This window comes from Anabrus simplex, chromosome 3, assembly GCF_040414725.1.
Source record: "Anabrus simplex isolate iqAnaSimp1 chromosome 3, ASM4041472v1, whole genome shotgun sequence".
NCBI lineage: Eukaryota > Metazoa > Arthropoda > Insecta > Orthoptera > Tettigoniidae > Anabrus > Anabrus simplex.
In genome coordinates, this window is record NC_090267.1 from 326,470,039 (window position 1) to 326,488,973 (window position 18,935).

Below are 18,935 nucleotides of genomic sequence, written 5' to 3' on the forward strand. Positions count from 1 at the left end.
CCCTCTTGTTAACAGTGCAAATAACATTAAGTACAGCGCTTGTCACATCGTAGTAAGTCAGTCATATCGCAATTAAGAGGAACGCGAGGTTTGCGCTTGAATCTTGGGATGTGCAACTGCTGCGCGTTTAGTTTACCTCAACTGTCAACTTCACGTTGCAATTCCTCGGGATGTAATTGACCTATTGCGATGAAACAAGCGCCATCCTTATGTGATTTGTCGTGTTAATTATTGCGCAAGAAATAATACAGGGTGTCCATTAAAAAACTTAAGTTTATGTTGAAATATCATATTTTCTTATGTTTTGACTAGCTCATAATATTTACTTTAATCAGCCCCTTCCCTGCCTTCATACCCATGAAAGTCATATTTCAATATCTCTTGTTGTTCCAGATATATTTGCGGTGAAAGTTTTAAGTGGGCCACTCTGTATTTTAGTAGGCTATGTCTGTGATGCCTGTTGTGAGTGTATAGAACAACAAAGGGCTCAAAGGATCACCCTGTAGGACCACATGAGTTTGTTGGAAAGTTTCTGATGTGTTAATGCTGTCATCAACTTGCACAAAGCCGACTGCCAAGGTGTTTTCTAATGACCCGACTAGTGGATGTGTTATGCCAAAGTATGTTTTCTCTGATGTCTCAGCTTACACAACAGAAATTAAAGGACCTATATTGTAATGGCAAATAAAAGGTGAAAAACAACTCATTTATGATAGCAAAAAAAAAAACGGTATTCTTTGAACTTGTAAACCTTGGCCTCGTTGAGGTAATCTGATGTCAATCAATTGGATAAGAATATGTGACGGGTATGTTTTCTCGTATTACACTGTAAAACCAAGTCGTTGACAGAACTTGAAAAGATTTAAATGGATTAAAAGCTTGTTGAATGCTTGGAGTGACAAAGAGTTTTAAGACACATAGTCTAATGTTAATTTGAGATTAACAGTCTTTAGTGTATTAAGGTGATGTATCAAGTTTTCAGTGAAAATAATAATAGTGGTTTCAAACGGAGAAAGTATTATCTTATTATATATTGGTGGTTTACTTGTGGATCTGAAACATTGTAACTTAGGTTCTTGGTAAATCATTAAAGGATAGCCATCATATCTTAGTGTCAATTGGCAAGGAATACGTGACTGAGAGCAACCACTGTTGTTGAAAGGAACAGAATTCCCTTCGACATACTGACACATATGCCTTCCAGTAGATGCCGCAAGATCCCAACAATGCCAAAACTGGGAGGAGAGCAATCACACAGACAAAGATCACATAACAACAGACATCCCAACACCGCAGTCAGAGTTCCGTGAAGTTACCGACACGTGCTGCACTTGCAACAAAAGCATACCTGCCAACTTTCCCAGTTTAGGCAGGAGACTTCTTATTTTCGACAGTTTTTCCCGCCTCCCGATTATTTTATTATTTCTGCCGATTTTGGCTTATTTTTAGGTGAATTTCAAACGTTTGTTTTCAAATCCTGCCATTTCAACTCTGTACCCCTGTGGCCAGGAGTCCTTCACTCATTGGCAGCTTTCAAGTGAAATATCGACGTTTATTAATACAAGAAATGCGCGTGAATATGCGATGTTTATTGAAAGTTGTATATCGATTGTAAATCTCTCGTTCTCGCGTGCTATGTTTGTGTTCCTTCACATCAGTCTAGCCGATTCTAGAGACTAGTCGCTAGATTTCGAGCCTATTTTAGTAATTTATTGACAGAATTTCAAAGATAACGTCTAGTGACTTTTCTAGAGATTTTAGAAGCCATTTGGAGACAATTCTGGCAAATTTTATTTTATTACTTGATAAAAATAGCATTGCGCTTTGCATAATCGCGTGAGTGCATGATGCAATGTATTAATCTATGCATTTGCTAAGCAATGGCATCTAAGTGCATGACTGATTCACACATGTGGAGCATGAGTTCATACTGTTTTCGGAAGGCTTATCAGAGACCGATCATCTCACTCACATATTTCCTGTGAGGGAATAGAGATGTGTAATTTTTAGCCTCGTAGCCTCTTATAGCAACAGCTGGGTTTTGAGACAATAAATGTTATAATATATACCATAGTACTCCTGTATTGTGTAAGACATGTAGAATAAGCAGTTTTGACCAATTGTATCTGCTGATTTTTCCTGATTTTCATATCAATACCTCCTAATTTTTGGTTTTGTAAAGTTGGCAAGTATGCAAAAGCATTGGGGTGGGGGGGAGAAATTTACCTCTGATGTGACTGAATAGGGAAAAGAAAATGCCACAAAGAGTGCACAGGTTTAACACAAGGAGAATTTGATATTCTTAAGTGGAAAAATAGAAAACTATGTTGGCTCTACGGTGATTGTAAAGTCACAATCAATGCAGGTAAGAACTCAGAGGATAAGAAACCTGAAAATGATAATATCATATATAACAAAAATAAAAGGAAAAGTAGATCATATACTGGATTTCCTCACAAATAGGCTAACAACATTGATAGAGGATAGCCTAACCAGAATTACACCAATGAACATTCAGATAGCCTAACCAGAATTACGTCAACGAATGTACAACAGAGAGTAATAACCAAGAGACATAAGGACTCCTTTATAGACAAGGAGCCAAAAGAAGTGATAAAAGAAAACCTAACTGCAGAGAAGGTGGAGGGGAAACACAACTGCATGGTGACAAGTTGTCCATACTCATGTGTCAACAGGGTCCAAAGTCTACAGTAATAATGTGGGGAGGGGGGACTGCATCAGAAATGAAGAGAATGGTTTTCAATCAGCAGACAGGATAGCTTGGCTGTACCTAGAAAAAGTCAAAACAAATGTCATGACAGAAAATGTGAAAGAACTTTCTTGTCTAGAATAGAATACAAGGACAAATAGATTACAATAGCATGTGAGGACAGTAAAAGGCCTTCAAGTTAGGGATCCCTTTCCAATAGTAGCATCTCTGAAAACCGTAAAGGTAGTTAATTGGGACCTAAGAAAAACAAATATTATTATTATTATTATTATTATTATTATTATTATTTTTATTATTATTATTATTATCTTTCCAGTAACTAAACACGATATCAGGTGCAAACGTTTGGCTCAAGTGAGTAGTAGTAAGATTTCACTTTCGCTTGCAAAAAGAGGGAATGAATAAATCTCATTGGAATGAAATCAAGATGACACTGTGGAGCACTGAAGGTCTCAGAAATGCTCTTATGTTATATACTTCAAGAGGTGATACATGAAACACCTAAACAGGTAGCTACAGAAACTTTTTTACTAGAGCGATCGATCTCCAGCAATTTTATGGCATCCACACACATGCAAAACCCACAGCAGGCAGTCCTGAAAGAGGTTTTTCATGCTTTGTAATAAGCATGGTAGGTAAACTCGAGGGCACAGCCCAGCCAACACACCCACCCATACAGTGGGACCTACAAGAGAATTCCTCTTTCGTAAAGATTACAACTTCTCTTAACCTTCATGTTCTTCGTAGAGATGCTCCGTTTGTGCCAATGTTTTATGAGAATCATCAGTCTCAAATTAGAGAGGAGTTCCCTTGGTTTCAGAAAGCTTAAAGTGATTAAGCATCCTTTAAAAGAAACATTTAATTCTTGTAACATTTTTAAAAACTTTATGTCACACCCACACAGATAGGTCTTATGGCGATGATGGGATAGGAAAGATCTAGGAATGGGAAGGAAGCAGCTGGTGGCCTTAATTAGTTACAGCCCCAGCATTTGCCTGGTGTGAAAATGGGAAACCACGGAAAAACCATCTTCAGAGCTGCCAAGAGTGGGGCTCGAACCCACTATCTCCCGAATGCAAGCTCATAGCCGCGCACTCCTAACTGCACGGCCAGCTCGCCCGGTCTGTGAAATCTTAACCACATTTCACTTAAATTTGAGGAAGCAAAATTTAATGACATTCTTTCTATTCTAATGTGCATACTAATTTTACTCTTTGCTGCACATCCTTTTTTGAACATCAAGTGTTATGTTCTTCTTTTTGGACTGTACAATCCAACACATTGTAATCCCTATCTTACATCGGACGCATTTTGAACTATAGCGGTCCTTCAATAAGTGCATGTCGTATATCCTTTTTAGCTAACTATTTTTATTGTACATCTTCAACTTTTTTGGTCTTCTTGGACTTGTACTCAACCGGCCCCATGGTGTAGGGGTAGCGTGCCTGCCTTTTACCCGCAGGCCCTAATTTCGATTCCCGGCCAGGTCATGCATTTTTATCTGGACCTGAGGGCTGGTTCGAGGTCCACTCAGCCTACGTGATTAGAATTGAGGAGCTATCTAATAGTGAGATAGAGGCCCCAGTCTAGAAAGCCAAGAATAACGGCTGGAAGGATTTGTCGTGCTGACCACATGACACCTCGTAATCTGCAGGCTTTCGGGCTGAGCAGCAGTCACTTGGTAGCCCAAGGCCCTTCAAGGGCTGTTGTGCCATGGGGTTTCGTTTGGTACTTGTACTCAATCTTTGTACAGCTGAGGATGTCCCTCATAGGGACAAGATATTTTCTGTTAATAAATATCTAATTGTATTTGCTTATGAGTGTAGAATGGTATTGAAAAGTGGGACTCCTACTGTATTTTATTCAACCCACGTCTAAAGAGGGAAACATGGTTATAGTGCAGAGATCTCTGGCGACTCAAATCTCTTGGTACGTCAAACCAAATACCCACAGTAGATGACATAATAGAAAAGCTATATAAGGCCATTGAGAAAATTAGCTTGGATGCAAATGTTGTTATAGCCAGAGATATAAACTGTCAAACTGATCAACCAAGTAGGAAGACAAAGTTGATACTGGAAATGTTCGAGAGTTAGCATAAGACGTACTTTAATTATGACAGTTCTTGTACAAATGATCTAGTTTATTATAAAGGAAATGAGATCATAACTCAGAAGAATTCTGGTGCAGCACCAATCAGAAAACCGGATGGCAACTGATATTGTGATAACCCAACCAACATTCAGCTCAAAATACTCAGGCAGAGGAAGAGAAACTTCTAGAAGGCTGGACCCAGCAAAACTCCAGACAAATAAAACAGTTACAGACATTGATCAACTTACACGCTAAGAACAAATACATGAAGCTGCTAGAAGTTACAGATTGGTTAAGGAAAGCAGTCATTACGGTCAGAGAGAGAAAATCCCACCCATGGTTTGATAAATAGTGCTAACCTTAAAATAAAAGAACGCTGTTGCCATTACACAAAGCAAGGACCCTGGGCACAGACAGGGATTTATGAGAATATGCCAAACACAGAAGAGAGTACAAAAACTTCTGGAATTGAAGAAATCACACCATATAGAAGAGGAGATATGAAAACTAACGGAGTCTGCAAGAACTGAACCATTCTTGGCACTCGGAAAGAAAAGAATTCCAAGACTGAAGGAAATCCCAATGGATAGATGGGAGAAACACCAGGACAACAAGAAATGCGCTTTTAGAATAGAGCACGAGGAACCTGTCGAAGCGTATGAAATGAATCATCCAAAGGGACCAGTGGAAGAGAATGCTCAAATAACACCCACAAAAAAATCTCACAGTTGATTAAGCAAGCTAAAACAAAAAGGCATCAGATTTAGACCAGATCTATCCAGAACACCTGAAACAATTAGAAGAAACACCGTTGTTAATATGGATGAAGCTATTCAATAAATGGCTGAGGTCAGATATAAGACTAGATAGCTGGAGGATATTGACAAGTAAGATCTTATATAAATGAAAGGGGGATATGAGTGACCCCACATCATACAGGGAAGTTGCACTGGAGACAAATGTGGCTTCTATATTGATCAATATAGTGCATAGTCCTTCAATATCAATAGTAGAATATCCATGTGCCTTCTGTAGACATCGTTTGGTGGAGTTGATCAGTCTTTCCCACCATCCTCCCCATCAAGCCGTATATGGGTCAGTGAACTTCCACGTTATACCTTGTTTGGCTAGATACTGTTTCGTCCAGGTTCTTCTGTATCCCAATATGTTTTTATATCAAAAATATTAGCATCTAAGCTGGAGAAAATAACAACCATACCTGAATGCCAGTTTTGGCTTCACACACGAAAGAAGCTCAATACAGGCTGTCATATCCTTACTGGAAGAAGTAGATGAAGCCCTAAGACATCCACAGGGGAATATACTACTTAGTGTTCCATTACAAGTCTTGAGTGTGGGCACTCTGTCGATAAGTGACTCTCCTGGGCGCTCTGTCGGTAAGTGACTCTCCTGGGCACTCTGTCAGTAAGTGATTCTCCTGCTGTGCCATACTGTGTGGAAATGAAGACATGGGTTACGAATGACTATCACAGCATATAGGTCCCAATCTAACCAACTCTGACTAGGCCTTGTAATTTTTTATAATTTTAGTCCAAGTCTTCGCATAACCATTAACTTATTGACCAGTAATTTTAAACTTAAGATATATTCTATGGCTTAGCTGCTGGCTTCCCACTCATAAGCCTGAGTTTCCGATTGCACCCTGTTGCCTTGCGTTCCATGTAAAACTGGTATTTTCATTGTCCCATGACTAAGCATCACTAGATGACCTGTTATAGAAAACTGCATGCCAGCTTGCTGTGACATGATGAGGGATAGTGTTCCATATCAAGAACCTATGTGAAATGATGTCTTTGTTTCTGAACCTCCACTCATATGTTTGGAGTTTCCCATATTGGTGCTTGCTTTATACTGGTATTTTAAAATATTTTGTCATTTACCAGCTAAGGTAAGAATTCCTCTGGCTTTATGTCAGTTGGAAAATGTGAGTGGTTACATGAAATTATATGAAGTTACACTAAGATACAAAAGTTGAAAGCTGGTAAGGCAGCTGGAGTTGATAAGATTTCTGGGGATATATTGAAGGCTATGGGTTGGGATATAGTGCCATCTCTGAAATACGTATTTGATTGCTGTTTGCATATAGGAGCTATACCAAATGAATGGAGAGTTGCAGTAGTAACCCCAGTGTACAAGGGAAAGGGTGACAAACATAAAGCGGAAAATTACAGGCCAGTCAGCTTGACATGTACAGTTTGTAAGCTCTGGGAAAGCATTCTTTCTGATTATATTAGACACGTTTGAAAAAATACAAACTGGTTTGATAGAAGGCAGTTCGGGTTTAGGAAAGGTTATTCCACTGAAGCTCAACTTGTAGGATTCCAGCGAGATATAGCAGATATTTTAGATTCAGGAGGTCAAATGGACTGTATCGCTAATGACCTATCCAAGGCTTTTGATAGGGTAGATTAGTGATGAGAGTATCGAATGTTTTAAACTATCAGTAGACTACCGATTGTGAAGCGTGAATGAAAACATTCAATAGTTTTCATTTGGTTTGCAATTGGTTAGAAAGTAGTAACTAGTAATAGTAACATTAACATGTTTTGTACTGCTATGCTCGACTGCTAGTAACTGCTGTAGTAAGAAGTCATTTACTAGTAACTACAAAGATTGAATGTTGAAATGTGGATTGTTGTATTATACTACCCATTTGTATGGCATGTTTGTTTTGTTGGTCGTGATATAAGCAGAAATATAGAGATACAAATGTTACACAATATTCGAGTGAAGTGATTGGAAACTGAAATACGTTGGTCTGTACAAAAGGAGAAAGAGTCCCGATTAAAGAAATTGTGGTCATTATGTTTTATTTTAAATAAAAGGTATGTTTGTGTCCTAACCCCTAACTAGTGAATGTAAGATTGTCTGTTTATAAAATAAAAAATAGGTAATTTCAGAGGAAGGTTAGGATTACACCTTGTTGTAATGACATCCCATATTGAAGTAATATGAATATAATAAACTAAACTAAATGAAAATAAATTTTCCTAGGACCAAATAATACTGCATATATTAATTTAAACATCATTCCATTCAGTTGAGGTTAATGTTCAATCATTAGAGGTACACAGAAAGTATTTAACAAATTATAACTTGATTATTCATAAAGTGCACAGTAATAAAATTTCATTGATCATAGTACAAATTTGATTCAGACATCTATTCATTTATAACAAATGAGCCAACTTAACTAGCAATTTATTGATGGGAATAAGATGCCTACTATTTTCAAGCAATTTATTTTATCGATGACATTCATTTTAATCCATAACTGGAACACACATTCCTTGTCACACATATGAAACTTCCAATCTTCTGTATTGATAATTTCACATTTAAACTATACCATTCTGTACAGAACAGTCTACAGCCTTATCTTATGATGAATTTCAGTCATAAGAGGTTAACAGCATAGCGAAAGAAAGAAAATATGAAAAGCCCTTTTAAATAATTATTCAAAAATAAATATCTGCATATTTATATCGTGTTCTTTAGGCAAATTATCTCCCTATTACCGAGACATGATTTAATCTTTCCTTATAACAGTTATAATTTTAAAGTTAGACATTAATTTCTGCAAGAGTTCATGCAGTGGAGAATTCATATATCGGGGTTTAAGTATACATAATTGCAGCCAAACAAAGAATTATAGCGAACTGTCAATAGTTGCATCTAACCTACCACTGAGTCATAGTTCGTAAGAGAGTAGTAGGAACTAGATGATAGAGTGGTCAGCTGCTGCAGAGTAAATACCAAATAATTTCTTCAGTAGGTCCTGAGGAACCAAGTGTTCCAGTTGCATGTTAATTGTGCACAATAATAAAATGGAGTAATATTTCAAAAGTACAGCAGTTTAAACCTATTCTATATAGGATATAACTAGCAGAAAAGAAAATTCACGGCCTGTTTCCAGTCATTCAACCAGGTCAGGAATAGAATTAATGAAGCCCCCATCTAGCGGCGAGGGTAGGAATTGTGTCGGCTGCCGAAGCCTGTCGCACTCCTCTGAGGCAATGAGTAATGAATGACAAATTAAATGATATCGGAGAGTGTTGCTGGAATGAAATATGACAGGGAAAACCGGAGTACCCGTAGAAAAACCTGTCCCGCCTCTGCTTTGTCCAGCACAAATCTCACATGGAGTGACTGGGATTTGAACCACGGAACCCAGCGGTGATAGGCCGGCGTGCTGCTACCTGAGCCACGGAGGCTCTATAACTAGGAGAAATTATTCCTTATTTCAACACATGTATATTAGAAATAAACAAGTAATGTAATACAAATATAGTTGTCTAGATGATACATAAAAATAATACCTAAACTATTGCACACTAATAATCTTTCACTTTGAAATCTGTTATAACCTGCATCCAAAATAATCAATTGGTAATGTGTAAAAAAATACAAGCTCATTGGAGACATGATACACCTTTCAGTGTGATAGCTATTCATTTAAAAGAACTGAGTCACAATTTAAAATAATGAATTACAGTAATCAGGTTAAGTTGGGCTAAGTTCATTGGTTAGTTTTAAGTAGGGCCTAATTCAGTAATCAGGATAAGTGAATAAACGCCATCCCATAAACAGAAACAAAACAAATATGTAGGCCTATATTAAAACCCACTCAACACAGTCACAATCAATCAGTCACCACTGATTTGCATTGAGGGCAGTCATTCAGCTGGCAGATTCACTATCTGTTGTTTACCTAGTTTTTTCTTAAATAATTGCAAAGAATTTGGAAATTTATTGAACATCTCCCTTGGTAGATTATTCCAATCCCTAACTCCTCTTCCTATAAACTAATATTTGCCCCAATTAGTCATCTTGAATTCTAACTTTGTGAACTTTCCTACTTTTAAAAACACCACCTAAACTTATTAGTCTACTAATGTCATTCCACGCCAACTCTCCACCAACAGCTCGGAACATACCACTTACATGTAAAACCTCTCATTTTAGGTCCGTATTGTAATTCGTTATAAAATAATACAAATATTGATTTGCTTTCCACCTATTCAATACAATAACAAGTTTTTATTGTTAGGATTTTATCCTTGACATAATACTACAGTTGGAACATATTTCGCTCATCTACCGAGCATCCTCAGCCATTATAATGTCTCAAGGTTAAGTTATGATTTTGATGTATTTACAATTAATTGTACTTAATTATACTTTTAACACTAACATTTTGTTGAACTGCAGTTATGATATACACTGTATGAACTGGCAATTAGTTGTAATTAAATTAACAGTACCAAGGTTAGGGTAACAAGGTCACCGTGCTGCAGTAAACACCGCTAAACATTCTCAGCAATAGTCAAAGGGATAAGTGATGACCATTCAACATGACATTAAAAACAAATCAACACACAACATTTTCACGTAATTTATCTTTTGTTACAGATACACCAGTACAAATGGACTTAGCAGAATCAATCTTATCACCGCCTAAGATTTATGTAGCCGAATGTCCCTTTCGACTGTAGCCCTTAACCCAATCGCATCATTTGACGACCCTAGCTCACAGAAGTTATTTGTGGCATATGAATTCAGTGACGAGCTCAGCTCACACCGATGCATTGCTGTATATCAATACATGTAGTTCAGTTAACAACTCACAGATGCCACTTGTATGCATTCTGAGCTGAAGTTTTGACGTGTGGCTTTGGTTATTTCCCACACTCCAGGTTATCTCGCACTTCTGGAACATGAGATAAAATAATCTTTGTTCATATTATTTCGCTCACATCAATTGCAATCATGGCGTCAAGCAGATGTGTTGGTGTTGAAGATGGAATACGAAAGCTAATAGATAGTGTTTTAGAGAGTGATTATGAAGACAGTGCTGTTTGTGACAACAAAATAGACCCTGAAGGTCTTAGATCGAGTTCGAGTGATGCATGTAGTAGTGCTGATACAAATGATGACGGTGGGCAAGTCTACGGCGAGACCACGTGACCTCCCGAGAGGCTGTAGATATTGATGGTTATGAATTTCATGTTTTTGGTCCGTATTGAACTGAGAATAATATATAAGTAATAATAATAATAACGTAAATGTTTCCACCTTTTCAATACAATATATTCACAAAATTACAAAATTATACGGTACTAGTTTCGACCCATCTAGGGGTCATCATCAGCCGTATTGGAGCAAAGATCATTTGTGGCGAAATCCTAAGACAATATTATTTTAAAGAATAACAAGTGAAATGAGATGTTATGATAACATAACATAACATTATCATAACATCTCATTTCACTTGTTATTCTTTAAAATAATATTGTCTTAGGATTTCGCCACAAATGATCTTTGCTCCAATACGGCTGATGATGACCCCTAGATGGGTCGAAACTAGTACCGTATAATTTTGTAATTTTGTGAATATATTGTATTGAAAAGGTGGAAACATTTACGTTATTATTATTATTACTTATATATTAGGCTGTAGATATGTCATTGAAGATCTACATGCTTTTAACTCCTAAAGAGGTGTGTTTTTGTGGTGCCAACTTTACTATGGTCCACATCCTCACAGTGTGTGCCATAGTGCAGGATTTGAATGGGATTTCTCAGTGAACTGCTACGGTATTTAAATAGGATGCGAATGAGTTAACAGCTTCTAACTCTACAATGTCAACTGGTCATTTTAAGTTTCTGGTTGAAAAACGACCAACAAGACATATTCGACGGTCAATATTAATTAATGACTGTAACGTATCAAAGCCCCATGAGGATTAACGTGCAATGTCAGTTAAATTAATATGTATATAAAGACAAAAAACTTCAGAAGTTTTAAGTTTGAGATGATTCTGTAATTTTTAAACAAGACTCTGTACTACGTCACAATACACTCAGTTGTTCACTCACTACTAGAACGAAAGAAGAATGTGTGAAACCTTTTAGCCAGAATCTCATTATGTCATGTTATCATTGAGTCTTAGATATCAGTGTTAATGAATCAAGTCATTTACGCTAACCTTGGCACTGTTATTTTAATCACAACTAACTGCCATTTTGTACATTGTATATCATAACTGCAGTTCAACAAAATGTTTTACCTAATTAGTGTTAAGACTATAATTAAGTACGATTAATTGTAAATACATCCAAAATCATAACTTACCCTTGAGATATTATAATAGCTGAGGATGCCTGGTAAAAGAGCAAAACATGTCCCAACTGTAGTATTATGTCAAGGATAAAATTCTAACAATAAAAACATTTTATTGTATTGAATAGGTGGAAAGCAAATCAATATTTGTATTATTTTACATACCACTTAGTCGAGCAGCTCGTCTCCTTTCTCCCAAGTCTTCCCAGTTCAAACTTCGCAACATATTTGTAATACTGCTCGTTTGTCGGGAATCACCCAGAACAAATCAAGCTTCTTTTCTTTGGATATTTTTCAGTTCCCGAATCAAGTAATCCTGGTGAGGGTCCCATACCCTGAAATCATACTCTGATTGGGGTCTTACCAGAGACTTATATGTCCTCTCCTTTACATTGTTACTACAATCCCTAAACACCCTCATAACCATGTGCATAGATCTGTACTCTTTATTTACAATCCTGTTTATGTGAATACTCCAATGGAGGTATTTCCTTATATTAACACCTAGGTACTTACAGTGATCCCCATAATCAAATTTCACCCCATCAATGCAGCAATGAAAACTGAGAGGACTTTCACTATTAGTGAAACTTCATAAACTGTTAGACTCTTCAATCTGCCAAAACTAACTTTGAGTAAATAAATTTATTAACTACCTGAAAGAGAAAACGTATGGTAACTATTACACCAGCAAAAGAAACAAAGGTTCTAACACTTATAAATTAGCTAAGTCAGATATCACAAATTAGTGAAACTCACAACCTGACTTTTAACCCTGTTTATCATACTATTGCCTACTGTGCGTCTCACAACATTAGTGGGTCCTGAGGACCTAAGTGTTCCAGTTGCTTGTTACTTATGCACAACAATAAAATGGAGTAATATTTCAAAAGTACAGCAATGTAAACCTATTCAATACAGGATATAACCAGCTGAAATCATTCCTTATTACAATATATTTACATTAGAAATGTACAAACAATTGGAAAACTATACTAGCACATTTTTCATACGTTAAACAATTTTTTTAAATGGCTTTGTGGTAACATAGGCCTGCTGAGGTACTATTTTACATCCTGTTAATATCAGGTTAAGTTAGGCTAAGTTTATTGGTCAGTTTTAAGTAATTTGGTAATCAGGATAAGCGAATTGCTACACTACAAACAAACAAAAAATACAAGAAATGTGTAGGCCTATATTAATACTTAGACATATGTACACCAACTCAGCACTGTGTCACAAACAATTGGAAAACAATAGGCTATTAGCACATTTTTTCATACCGAACATTAAACAAATTTGATAAATGGTATTGTGGTTCATAGGCCTGGTGTAGTACAATTTTACACTCTGTTAATATTTGTGTTCAAGAAAATATCAACATTTTTTGGTTTGAGTTGGTTCCTTCTTTCACTCATGATTAGTCCTGCTTTAAAAAATATTCTCTCCGCAGGATCTGATGTTGCAGGAACACAAAATATTTTTTTTTTAGAAAGACTGTACAACAGCTCCATACTAGATTTATGCTTCATCCAAAAGTCGGCTGGGTTCTCTCTCAATTTTATGAAAGGCTGGTCAAGATATTGCCTTAAAACAATATTTGCATTACTTGTAGGGTTTTCTACACACTTGTAATGAGCCACCTTCTCCTCTAAAAACCACCAAATATTGTTACTAGTGGATGTAGGTGATCTGGTACTGGTAGAAGGGAGAGGAACTTCCTTTTCAGCAGTCTGCTTTTGGTACAGTTCTGCAGTCAACATTAAATAGTTTTTGAGCATTTTCTGCATTTTCAGCTCTCCCAAAGCTTGCATTTTTAAACCGTGGGTCCAGAATTGTGACTCATGCAGGAATGTCTATTTTCTCCACCTGTCCAAATCTTTTGTCTTCTTCTTTAAGACGTCGTCTCCGAACGGAGGTTGACAATCCACACGGCCAGCTCTGATCTTGACATTGCAGCTATGCCATGTGAAATTATTGGAATATCTCTCAGGATCTTTAATGCAGTGTTTTCCTGTTGCCTTCTGCATCCAAATGCCATTGACCAAACTGGTTCCTCCGCCTTTGGGAACAATTTCTTGTCTCCAGGACAATAGAGTGCCCTTACCCATACCTGTTCATCCACTCTCAAAGAGACTGTTGGCACTTGGTATAGGGGATCTCCTTATACCGGGAGATGATCGGTCCCTTCATTTGTTAGCCGCCTGCATATAAAATATTATTTTTATATGCAGTTGTTGCCCCCTTTTTACTGCGGGGAGGTGAATGTCATTATTTCACAGTCATTGAAACAAGGAGCAAATGGCATTTCCTTGTTTCTCTGGTTCTTTAGAGAGGAATCTTTTGTTTATTTCTTGGATAAGGTTATCTCTTGGATTGATTCCAAGCACAGTCTTTAAAACCTTGTTCCGGAGTGTGATCTGAACTCAACTCCTCTAATGAGAGGAATTGCCATGGAGATTGTTGGATACAACTCGGCAGATAATTCAGTTGTCAGAAGCTCTAGTGGTTTCAACACTGCTGCACAGTCTTCGATAGTTGTCCACTGATCGGCAGTAAATGGTGACGGACTGTTCGATAGTGATGTCAAGGCTGCTGACAGAGCTTCTTTTACTTGTAGTAACGTCTCCAGCATGTAGTAAGTGGAATTCCACCGCGTCACCACATCCTTCTTCAATTTATATTGAACATTATTTTGCTGTGCCTGGATACTGCGCAACTTGACAGCTGCAACAACGCTGGACTTAAGTATGTTTCCTGAGTTCTGCAGATAAGGAGTATTTCATCAATATTCTTGGTATTACTTAACCCACTCTGCACAACTAAGTTCAGCATGTGGGCCAAGCAAGGTAGGTGACTGGTAGAAAGGGTCTGCACAGAAGCTTTTATGTTGATTCCACCGTCAGTTATAACAGCCACAAACTTTCCTTGATGTCCCATTCTTCTTAGGACATCTGACAGGTAAGCTGCAGTATGGATTGAATGCAACTCAAGGGTATTAAGGACATTGGATTTTAGGACAAATTCACTGTTCAAAACGTGTGCAGTTACCGTAATAAATGAGGTTGTGTTAGAATTAGACCATATATCTTAGACATATGTACACCAACTCAGCACTGTGTGGTTGAATGTAGGTTCCTTTGTAGTGCTGCCTTCGTTGTCTGGTAAAGACCTGATAATATAGTGTCAGTGAGTAGGCGACGGCTAGGCAGTGTATACCTTGGTTCTAACCCCTTTAAGAGGTTTGTAAATCCTCTATTCTCAACGAGCGATAGAGGCTGTAGGTCTTCTGCCACCATTTCAGCTACTAGAGTATAAAGTTTCCTTTTTTTTTCTTGAGGTAGCTGACCAAATTTGTAGCTGTTTCCTAGGGTGAACTGCGTTTGAAATTAAGACTACAGATGGAGAAGTTGATGCAGAGGGAGACGTTATGGTTAGAGACATGGAACTGGATGCAGCTGGAAGAATGGATACAGATGTCGATGGCTGTTGATTGTCAGAAGGATCATCATTATCTTGTGTCACTCTAGTATTGGCACTTTCTGGAAACACTGTAAAATGCTTCCGTTTCAAATGATCTCTTAAATTGGAAGTGTTATTTTTGCACTTCAATTCATTTTTACACATTAAACCTTTAGCTGAAAATTCGGAAGTTTTTCAAAATGTTCCCAAACCAAAGATCTATTCCTTCTAATTTATTTTAAAATTAAGAAATGCATGCACAATAGAATGTCTGTGACACAAGCAATACTCGATACACAAGTCCCGATGGCGACAGCGAGGTAAAATAAAACCTGCGAGACTTAATATTTTTTAGCATGGTTGACAATATTTTGAGATTAAGATTATATTTACTGCAGGCCATCTAGTTTATAATAATTGCCAAACGTTAAAATAGCTTCTTACACATAGGCTACTGTTATTCATTTCTTATCGCAAAATTACCAATATTATACCAATATAAATGGTCCGTTATTGGACATTATAAATTTTCCAGCTAAGTCATTCCTGGTTGCCAGTGTTTTGCCCTCGTGTGCTAGGTTGGGCTCATCAGTTTGTACCTAGCACACCTACCAAAAGCATGGCTAGTGCATACCGTGGAGGCCACTGCGTAGGCTAATTGTAGCCACCGGCAGTGCCAATGCACTATGACAGACTTTGTCTCATTACCAAAGATTGATGCCCATAACGGACCATTTATATTGGTATTATAAGTTTACTCATTCGGAACAAATGTTTCAGATTCCCTATGGGAATCAACATCTATATCATATTATCGCAAAATTTGCGCAAGCTGGCAAGTTTGTTCGCTTCTGTGGGGGTGGGGGATAAACCCGAACATATTATTAGCTTTATTAGTTTATGTTTACATCATAATTAGCGCCAATCAAGGGGTTCATGCCGAAGAGTATAGAGTCTGGTATCAACTCTGACTTTACTCCATGGCAAAAGAGGAGACTGATTTCAGCGCCGACAAGTGGAAACAATTGGAATTTGCGATCCGAATGAAAAACCGTGGCGCCACTAGGGTATATCATGGGAGATTACTGACAAAAGAGTGGTTGAATGGGTGGCTAAATTTCTAGAAAACAGAACTCAGAGAATTAGAGTAGGTGAAGCGTTATCTGATCCTGTAATGATTAAGAGGGGGATCCCGCAGGGCAGTAAGTACCTAGGTTTTAATATAAGGAATGATCTTCATTGGGTTAATTATATTAATCATATTAAGGCGGAAGTTAAGAAAGCTAACAGATCTCTTCACATGGTTATGAGAGTATTTAGGGGTTGGAGTAAGGATGTAAACGTGAGGGTGAATAAGTCTCTAGTAAGACCGCAATTAGAGTACAACTCCAGAGCATGGGACCCTTATTACTTGATTCAAGAACTAGAAAAAAATTCAAAGGAAAGCAGCATGATTTGTTCTGGGTGATTTCCAAGAAAGGAGTTGTGTTACTAAAATGTTGCAAACTTGGCCAGGGAAGACATGGGAGTAAGGAGGCGAAATGCTCAACTATGTAGTATATTATAGATGTTGATTCCCATAGGGAACCTGAAATATCGAACGAGTACATTTGGTAATGAGACATAGTGTATTGGCACTGCCGGTTCCTCCAAGTAGCCTACGCAGTGGCCTCCACGGTATTCACTAGCCATGCATTTTGGTAGGTGTGCTATTTACCAACTAATGAGCCCAACTTAGCACACTGGGGCCAAACGCTGGCAACCAGGAATGAGTTAGCTGGAAAATTTATAATGTCCAATAATGGACCAACTATATTGATATTATGCAGTATGTTTCGAGTTGTCAGTGGTGAGTTGGCGTGGAATGGCATAAGTAGAAGAATAAGGAGTGGAGCTTTTAAAGGTAGGAAAGATAATAATATGAAGGTAAAATAGGAATTCAAGAGGACAAATTAGGCCAGATATTCATTTATAGGATGAGGAGTAAGGTATTGGAATAAATTATCAAGTGAAATATTCGATAAATTTACAAGTTCGTTGAAAATATTTAAGAAAAAGCTAGGTAAACAATTTTGAGGTGAACAATTGATAGAGAATCTGCCATCTGGACGACCACCCTAAATGCAGATCGTTGATTTGATTGATTGATTGATTGATTGATTGATTGATTGATTGATTGATTGATTGATTGATTGATTGAAGGTTTTCTTCAACATGTTCAGTTATTTGAAGTTTCTACATTATGAAACTATTGGAAATAATTGGGAGTTTTCAGTTATTCAAAGTTTTCCCTGAACGAGTTAATACATCAAAGTTGGAAATTTTAAGGGTATGTGACTTCCGGAGAGGCCTGGTGCAGGTCTTTTGAGTTTACACTGTATAGGCGATCTGCATGTAACTTATTCTTCCTATGATGAATAAATTCTAATCTTGAAGATGTCACAAACACTCAGTCCCTGAGCCAGAGGAATTAACCAATGAAAGATAAAAATCCCGACCTGATCGGGTTTCGTACCCGGTACCCCTTAGACCAAAGGCCAGCATGCTAACCATTTAGCCATGGGGCCGGTCAAAGCTCAGAATGAAATTGGCAAGTGTCTCTGATTCATACCTTTGTTTTCAAATGATTCAGTTGCAGTGGCATACAATGCAGGCAGGTCTGGGGCTTAAGGGGCCCGAGACTTCTCGAGAAAAAGTAAATAAATGAAGAAATAACTTTACCCAAATGTCACTCTGTATGGGACATAAATGACATGTTTGCAGAATGGGCCAAAAAGGTTTGTTTTTACATTGAACATGGAGAGTAATTGTTGGATGGCTGCATCTGCTTGCAAATAATTGTTATTGTGTTGAGTCAAAGACAGCTGTCTCTTGTAATATGAACGGTATGCTCTCACGAATATCTGCACCAAGTTGTTAATAAGGAAACTGTGAAAATTGGTACCAGAATATCAAATTTTAGACCTAATTATTTCTGTTGCTGTTTCTTCTGCAGAACAATTATGTTAAAACAGAAACATACAAAGAACTACCTATGAAATTTTATGACATAAAATAGACTGTGAACTCAGCATCGAATGTGTCGTCCATGGATAGCATTGAAATCATCAATGGCTTTGTATCCCAGAAAGTATGCTGCATCTTATAGTTTATTTAGAATCGAAGACAAAAGATAGAAACATATATTTATGTTGTATTTCAATCCCTACAAAATATTTTATGTTTTTAAAAAAATCTGTTAATAAATTAATTAGCTTTGTACTTTATAGTAAAGGTTTAGTATATATTAAATGGCTATAGAATGCATTAAAATATCTGCTGTAGTTACATTTATCTGTGTTATTGTTAGGTTTTATACAGTTTCTTTGAGGGGGGTGCCCAGTTTTGTTCCCTGCAGGCAGCAGGCATGTATCATGTTTGTTATGCCTCTGTTCAGTTGATCAGAAATGTTTGTCTTTCCTTTGAGCTGGTCTTATAAAAAATTTCATGACTGCTGCCTTGTAA

The 18,935-nt window shown here is 37.3% G+C and overlaps 1 protein-coding gene across 1 annotated transcript in view; it reads left to right on the forward strand.

The window, feature by feature from the left end:
• The window catches only part of LOC136866313 (thyroid transcription factor 1-associated protein 26 homolog), a 40,263-nt gene that overhangs the window by 5,467 nt on the left and 15,861 nt on the right, over nucleotides 1–18,935 (forward strand). The window lies entirely within an intron of this gene.